Here is a 7,571-nt window from a genome sequence, read left to right as displayed (position 1 = left end):
GAGAGATCCGGCCCGACTGCTCAGCAGTCAGCCCGAATCTCGGGGACTACAGCCCACGGGTGCGCCAACGCGCCCCCGCGAAGAAGGAAGAAATAACTCACCTCGGCTTTCCGTCAGGTCGGCGGTCCGCTTCTTCAGCTCCTCGACGTTGCGATTGAAGCCAGTGGCGCGGAGATTATGATATTCCTGCAAAAAGCCGGCAAAGGCAAAAGTTAGTCCTCGGAGCTCACCAGAGGGAATTCCGAACCGCCTGCTCAGCAGCCGACCCGGAACTCAGGGACTACACCCAGTGGGTGCACTGGCGCGCCCCCACAGAGAAAGACAAAAATTAAAAAAGAGAAAGGAAACATACCCGGACGGATGTCCGCATGGCCAGATGCGCTCTGGTGCAGAGTTGGAGGGCGTCGCTCTCCGCGAGCAGCTTTGACTGGACTTCCAGGAGGGCCTGATTCAGCGGGCCGGTGCCGCCTCCGCGTAACCAGCCGGTGGGCGCGGCACTGGAGGCCTCGACGTCCAAATTCGCGGAGCTCGCGGCGCCATTCTCCCGAGCTCGCGGCGCCGATCTCGTCCCCTCGAGCCAGCGGCGTGCTGGCACGGCGACTTGAAGAAGCAGCCGCGCCTCGGCATCGTCCGCAGTCGGAGGATCCTGTAGGTCCGCCGGCTGCTTGCCATGCGGCCTCCTCGATGGTGGCGAAGGCGGCAGTGAGGATGACAGCGGCCTTGGGGGGAGATGGTGAGGTTGCGGGCGTCCACGCCGGCAGGAGATGGCGGCGAAGTGAGGCGATGGTGAATTGGGGAGACGGCGGCGAGGGCGAGGGATTTCGGGAAGAAGTGGTGGCGGGGGGGGGGGCGCTGTTTAAGTGAAAACTTAACGGTAGCACGTTTCCAAAAACGCCCTATAGCTAAGTTAGCTACAAGGCGTTTCCTGAAACTCGCTACTGCTATTCCTTTCTCCTTTTTCCCCTTTTTAATTTATTTTTCTTTACATTTTATTTTTTTCCTATCTCCTTTTTCTATTTCTTTCATTTTCATTTACTTCTCTACTTGTTTTTCATTTCTATTTATTTTTGTTAGCAGTAGCGCCTTACACATAAACGCGCTGCTACAACAAAGTTAGCGGTAGCGCTGTTTCTAAAAGAGTGCTACTACTATGTGTAGCCGATCGGCTTAACGGTGGGAATTTTTGTAGTAGCGCTTTTATGGCGGGATGCGCTACTGCTATATGTGCATCTGCAGCACGGTTTTCTTGCGCGCGCTACTGCTATCTAGTAGTAGCGCCCTTTTCTAACACGCGCTACTGCTAAAGTTCTGTGTATAGGCTTTTCCCTAGTAGTGTAATAATTGTTTTTTGTTTTTTGGGTTCCAATTGTTTTTACCACAAGTCTATATTATTTGATAAGACTTTGAGATATTTCATTTTGATTGTTGTGCCAGACCTACAAATATGCCAATCAGGCTGAATGTGCATTTAGCAATATAGTAGTATAGATGGTCCTTATTGGCACACATCTGCAAGGGCTAAGATGTACTAGCTTTGCTAAAAAAATGATGCTCTCCAACGTATCTAGATTTTTTTATTGTTCCATGCTATTATATTATCCATCTTGGATGTTTTCTTTGCATTTATATGCTAATTTATATGATTTTTGGGACTAACCTATTAACCTAGAGCCCAGTGCTAGTTTCTGTTTTTTTCCTTGTTTTTGAGTTTCACAGAAAAGGAATATCAAACGGAGTCCAATTGACCTGAAAATTTACGGAGATTATTTTTGGACTAGAAGAAGCCCACGGAGCATCGAAGATGGACCAGAAGAGTCTCGAGTCAACCAGGTGGGTGGAGGGCGCGCCCCCTACCTCGTGGCTGACTCGGGGACCCCCTGACTTGTTCCCGACGCCAACACCTCATATATATCCTCAAACTTCGAGAACAGAACCTAGATTGGGAGTTCTGCCACTCCAAGCCTATATAGCCACCAAAAACAAATCGGAACCCTGTTTCGGCACCCTGCTCGAGGGGAGAATCATCATCGGGCCATCTTCATCATCGTGGAGCTCTCCATGACGAGAAGGGATTAGTTCACCATCGAGGCTGAGGGTATGTACCAGTAGCTATGTGTTTGCGCTCTCTCTCTCTCTCTCTCTCTGTCTCTCTCTCTCTCTCTTTCGTGTTCTTGATATGGCACGATCTTGATGTACCACGAGCTTTGCTATTATAGTTGGATCTTATGATGTTTCTCCCCCTCTACCTTCTTGTAATGGATTGACTTTTCCCTTTGAAGTTATCTTATCGGATTGAGTCTTTAAGGATTTGAGAACACTTGACGCATGTCTTGCATGTGCTTATCTGTGGTGACAATGGGATATTCACGTGATCCACTTGATGTATATTTTGGTGATCAACTTGCGGGTTCTGTGACCTTGTGAACTTATGCATAGGGGTGGGCACACATTTTCGTCTTGACCCTCAGGTAGAAACTTTGGGTCACTCCATGAAGTTCTTTGTGTTGGTTTGAATAGATGAATCTGAGATTGTGTGATGCATATCGTATAAACAAACCCGTGGATAATTGAGATTATAATCAAACCTGCGGATACTTGAGGTGACATTGGAGTATCTAGGTGACATTAGGGTTTTGGTTGATGTGTGTCTTAAGGTGTTATTTTACTATGAACTCTGGGGCTATTTGTGACACTTATAGGAATAGCCCAATGGATTGGTTGGAAAGAATAACTTTGAGGTGGTTTCGTACCCTACAATAATCTCTTCGTTTGTTCTCCGCTATGACTTTGGAGTGACTCTTTGTTGCATGTTGAGGGATTGTTATATGATCTAATTATGTTATCACTGTTGACAGAACTTGCACTACTGAAAGTATGAACCCTAGGCCTTGTTTCAAAGCATTGCAATACCGTTTTAGCTAACTTTTGTTACTTGCTACCTTGTTCTTTTTACAATTTTAGATTACAAAAATCTATATCTACCATCCATATTGCACTTGTATCACCATCTCTTCGCCAAACCAGTGCACCTATACAATTTACGATTGTATTGGGTGTATTGGGGACACAAGAGACTCTTTGTTATTTGGTTGCAGGGTTGTTTGAGAGAGACCATCTTCATCCGGCGCCTCCCATGGATTGATAAACCTTAGGTCATCCACTTGAGGTAAATTTGCTATTGTCCTACAAACCTCTACACTTGGAGGCCCAACAGCCTCTACAAGAAGAAGGTTGCTTAGTAGACATCAAGCTCTTTTCTGGCGCCGTTGTCGGGGAGGTTAGTGCTTGAAGGTATATCTTTAGATCTTGCAATCAAATATTTTAGTTTCTTGTTTTATCACTAGTTTAGATTATAAAAGAAAACTACAAAAAAATGGAATTGAGGTTGCCTCATATGCTTCATGTTTTAATTCCTTTCATGAAAATGATGGAAAGGAAAATTGTGCTCAGGTGTTAGAAGAAGAAGTCTATAAAATGTTTGGCACTAAATTTTTGAATGATGAGCATGATTGCAATGTTGTTAGTGTGAATTCTTTGAATATTCATGATGCTAATGATATGCAAAGCTACAAGCTTGGGGATGCTATGATTGATGAGTATGATATTTTTAGTCCCCCAAGTTTTGATGAGAATATTTATTATGATGAAAACATGCCTCGTATTTATGATGATTATATTGATGAAAGTGGGTTTGGAAGAGTGTCAACTTTAGGAAGTAATGATCCCACTATTTTGGGGGTGTTGAATCTTATTTTTATAATTATGAAAGTGGATTTGGAGAGGCACTACTGGAATCAGCTACTTTGCCATCTGCCAGCTCTTTGCCGTCTGCTAGCGGACGACAAATAAGCTCTTTGCCATCAGCTACCCAAAAGCAGACGGTGTCGTGGTACTAGGGCTGACAGTAGAATGGGGGTAGGTATGGAGAGGCAAGATCCTAGCTATGGAGTAGTTGTATACACAAGGGATTTACGAGTTCAGGCCCTTCTCAGAGGAAGTAACAGCCCTACGTCTCGGAGCCCGGAGGCGGTCGACTGGATTATAAGTGTATGAGTTACAGGGGTGCGAACCCCTCTACCAGTGGAGGGGGGTGGCTTATGTAGTGTCTGCCAGGACCCCAGCCAGCCCACGCAGCGGAGGGTTTAAAGTACATTAAGTCCAGGCATTACTTGTAACGCCTTACATAAAGTGTCATCATGGCCATAAAGACTACTTGATTACAGACCGTTTGGATACAGAGTGGCTCTTGATCTCCTAGTGGTCGAGTGAATCTTCATGGTCGAGTGTCTTCGAGTTTGTCGAGTGGAATCACTCTTGGTCGACTGGAAGGCAACTTCTTCTAAAGATGTCCTTGGGTAGGGTACTTTAGACAAGTACATGATCCTACCCTAGGTACATGACTTCATCATTAGCCCTTGAATGGATCGAGGTTTGAGTAAGGAAGGAGTTGATAATTTTTCCGACCTGTTTTCCGTGTTCTGAGTATGTCACATTCTGGATCAATGACCTTTTTTAGCGATGGCATCAACTTTTCTTTCAGTCGCCTTGATCCATTATTTTCCTCTATCGAGTGACTTTTGAACTTGGTGGACTTCCGAGCGATGGATCGTAGGGAATCTACCATCTTACAGGTTGCTCTGCTGTTAGAGGATTTAGTGGGATCCAAATTTTGGGAAGCGCACGAAGCGGAGAGGACCGTGGTACTTGGATGGGATAAGGCGAAGACACCTCAATTTCCGCGCCGCCTTTTTCGCCACGTATCGCGCGCGCGAATGTTTCGGCATTTGACAGGATCGCCCGGGCCTACCTGTCAGCCACTCGGAAGTGTCCTTATATAAGGTGCCAGACGGGTGTTTTTGAACAGTGCGTCCCCATTCCCCTCTCCACCTTCCTCAACCTCGCCCGCTGCGCCCGCTTTTTCCTCCGCCCATCCACTCCTCGCACGCCTCGCCGGCGACGATGGTGAAGGAGAAGACGGTGGCCTTGGAGAAAGCAAAGAAGGCTACGGTGACAGCGAAAGCTAAGGGGAGAGCGACCAGTCGGGGTGGATCTTCATCGCGGTCCCGCCTGCCGCAAGGTTGGGTCCAAGGAGATTGGATCCGCTCGACCATCACCCAGAAGGATCTCGATGATCTGGCCAATGAGGGACTGATCTCCCATGGGTCAGCAACACTTCCGGGGACCGAGGGGCAACCGCAGCCGCTGGAGGGTGAGTGTGTTCTCTTATCCACTCATGTAGATCACGGATTCTCTCTGCCACCGAATCTTTTCTTCCGAGGGTTTCTGAACTTCTTTGGGGCACAACTCCACCATTTCACTCCCAATTCCATTGCGTACCTTGCTGCTTTCGTGTCTCTGTGCGAAAACTTCCTGGGTTGTCGGCCGCACTGGGGTCTCTTTAAGCACATATTCACTTGCCGCTCTCAGACGGTGAAAAAGGCGAGTCTGGATGATGAGAGGACCAAAGTTATCCAGATGTGTGGGGAGCTTGGGATCCAAATGAGGAGTAAGAGTGCCTTTCCAGCCATGACCCTTCCCGAGTCGGTTAGAGGGTGGCAGTCGACCTGGTTCTACTGCCAAGACGAGTCGATGCCGGGGCAGTCGACTGGTCTCCCTCCGTTCTCCATGGACCGAGTGAACAAGCCACCTTCCCTGAAGGTACTTCCGGAAGAAAAGGCTCAGGTTAAAATGTTGGTGGAGCGTGTGGTTCAACTCATTCGCGATAGTGTCACTAGCATGGATCTTTTGGAGGTTTTTCTTCGACGGCGCATTCAGCCACTCCAGTACCGAGGTTACCCGATGTGGTTGTACTCTGGTACCGAGGACACCACTCGGGTCCATCCAGAGGAGGTCTACGACACCACACTGGAGAGATGGATGACTGCCATCACGGGGAACAAAGATAACCCTCGTGGGGCTAGGAGGATCCCACCACTCAACCAGTCTTATCAACCAGACACGGTATGACCACTTACTCCTGGTGGTGATCCTGTTTCATTCATTTTGTTTCACTGCCGATCGGTCGATTGACCTTTGTCTTGTTTCGTTGTTTGTCAGGCCACCACTAAGTTGTACTCGATGCCCAATGGGGCGCAGGCACCGAATGAGGAGGAGGAAGGAAGTGGGGGCGAAATCCCGGAGGAGTGGGATTCGGATGGTGATGAAGACGATGAAGATGATGACTCTGATGAGGAGGAAGAGGAGGAGGAGGAGGAAGCTGCACCTCCCCGTTCCGAAAGACGCTGGAAGCTTGTCCATGAACCTGCAACTGAGCGTGGTGAGGGAGTTGTGCCTGTCGCACAGTCGACCAAGCGTCCTCGGACGACTTCTCCGGTGCTGACTGAGAATGCTCTGAAGCAATCTCGAGTGGCGCCGTCGAAGCCGACGAAGGTCTTGCCGAAGATGAAGATGGCGATCCCCACTATCTCAGGGTAATGGTGTAACTAGGGTTTTCTTGTTTCACATGGATTTATTCTTGGTCGATTTGTGGGCTGACCGACTGATTTCTGGAATTGCAGTGCTGCTACTTCTGATACCTCGACCAGACCTGAAGATCACAAAATGGAAGATGCTGTCACTTCAAAACCTAGTACGACTTTTGTAGTTCCGTCTTCAGTCGGTTGGACCTTTGTCTTTAACTTTGACTCCTTTCTGCAGCTCCACCTAACATCATTATTGACCTTCCTGACGACGATGACGAGGAACCACTAAGGCAGAGGAGGAATAGGAAAGCGTCTGCTGGCAAGGTGACTCAGGACGTGTCAGCACCCGAGACGTTGGTTGTGGAGGGGGACAGTGTCACTCGGCCTACTGTATCCTTTGCGGTGCCACTGACGAGTGCTCGCCCTTCGCCGTCGAGTGCTGCTCAGCCTTCACTTTTCTCAACCCACCACGTCCCAGAATACCAAGCAAGTGCTGCTAAAGAAGCAATACGCCAGGCGGGGGTCATGATGGAGCAAGTGAAGGTGATCCGAGACGCCAGTCAGGCGGCTTATGATGCTAGTTCAGCTCTTCAGAGCAATGTTCAGGTTAGTCGGTCACCGCTTGTTCTGTTAGGATATGATATCTGAAAATCCTTCTTTTTGAAAATCTTAGCATCTGTTGTACACCCACTGGGTGCGTCGATTGAAATTCTGGATTAGTGGGGGCACGCTGAGTGCACCCATTGGGTGTAGTCCCCAAGGCTATGGTGGACTACTGGCAGTCGACCATAGTCTTTATGTCTTAAGCTTTTTCTTTACTCGATCAAGTCGAATGGAATCATAGACCGGTGGGGCCACGCTGAGTGCACCCACTGGGTGTAGTCCCCGAGACTATGGTCGACTGCTGGCAGTCGACTACAGTCTGAAGAACACCTCTCTCCCTTTTTTTGTGGCTATCTGCTGGCGGTTAGCCTTTGTCTTTGTTGGTCGACTGATCGACTCTAACTGATAGACCTAGTGGGGGCACGCTGAGTGCACCCACTGGGTGTAGTCCCTGAGACTACGGTCGAATGTTTATATTCAGCTATAGTCTTAGAAATGTTACGATTTTTCCTTAGAAACTCGGAAGTGACCTGTCTTTGACATCTG

This window comes from Triticum aestivum, chromosome 3B (assembly GCF_018294505.1).
Source record: "Triticum aestivum cultivar Chinese Spring chromosome 3B, IWGSC CS RefSeq v2.1, whole genome shotgun sequence".
NCBI lineage: Eukaryota > Viridiplantae > Streptophyta > Magnoliopsida > Poales > Poaceae > Triticum > Triticum aestivum.
The sequence above is the reverse complement of the archived record's forward strand: the minus strand, read 5'-3'. Positions refer to the sequence as shown.